This window comes from Aptenodytes forsteri, unplaced genomic scaffold (assembly GCF_000699145.1).
Source record: "Aptenodytes forsteri isolate BGI_AS27 unplaced genomic scaffold, ASM69914v1 Scaffold64, whole genome shotgun sequence".
Lineage (NCBI taxonomy): Eukaryota > Metazoa > Chordata > Aves > Sphenisciformes > Spheniscidae > Aptenodytes > Aptenodytes forsteri.
Genome location: NW_008794786.1, coordinates 682,864 through 683,745, shown reverse-complemented (window position 1 = coordinate 683,745; position 882 = coordinate 682,864).

The following is an 882-nucleotide window of genomic DNA, read 5'->3' as shown; positions in this document are numbered from 1 at the left end:
GTCTTCTCCCGGGCATGGGGCATTGTGTCCTTGAACCAGCCTGGGAGGCAGCGAATGGAGTTAGAGGGGGTGTCATCCTGGGGGTCCCACCGCCAAGCTGTCTGTCCTGCTGCCCAAGGGGGCTCTGGATTTGTCCCCCAGAGCGCAGTCCTGAGAAAAGCACCTGGAGCCCTGAGCAGCCCCAGCTCTGGGTGCGGGGTTGGGGGGGGTCTCTGGGGACCTGTGGCCCCCGGAGAGAGCACAGCTGGGTGAGGATGCACCTACCGCAGACCCTAATTTCCTTGTGATGGTCCCCAGGGAAAGGCTGCCTCTGGGACAGAGACCCAGGGGCCCAGCAGCTCGGCCGTCTCCTCGGTCCCCAAGTGGGGCAATTCCTCGGGGCAGGACCCACGAGCAGCTCCTGGGGCTCACAGGCAGCAGGGAGCGAGGCTGAGCCCGCTGCATCCGGAGAAGCTGGGTGCAGGGGTGGATAAAGGAAGGTAGGGGACAAGTTTTGGGTGCCACACTGGAGGAGTAAGTGGCACAGAGGGTGGCACTGACCCTGGCTGGCAGGAGCTTGCTTTTTCCAGTATCCTCACTCCTCTGGTATCCCACACCAGTAGACCCAGAGCAGTGAGGGGCTGCTCCCTGGAAGCAGGGGAGATAAATGAGGATGAGGGTCCCCCCATCTGGTAAGATGCCCCAGTCCTGGGGGCTCTCAGCCATCCCCTGTGATCTGGGATCCCCAAAAGAGCCAGCTCCCCAGTGGGGTGCCCTTCCGTCGGGCCAGGCTGCAGCACTGCTGCGAGCTGCAAGCACCACCTTGCGGCTGCGGGACCGGCTGCCTGCAGGGAATGGGGGGGGGTGGGGGCAGCCCTGCAGCCCCCCCCACCCTCTCCCCGA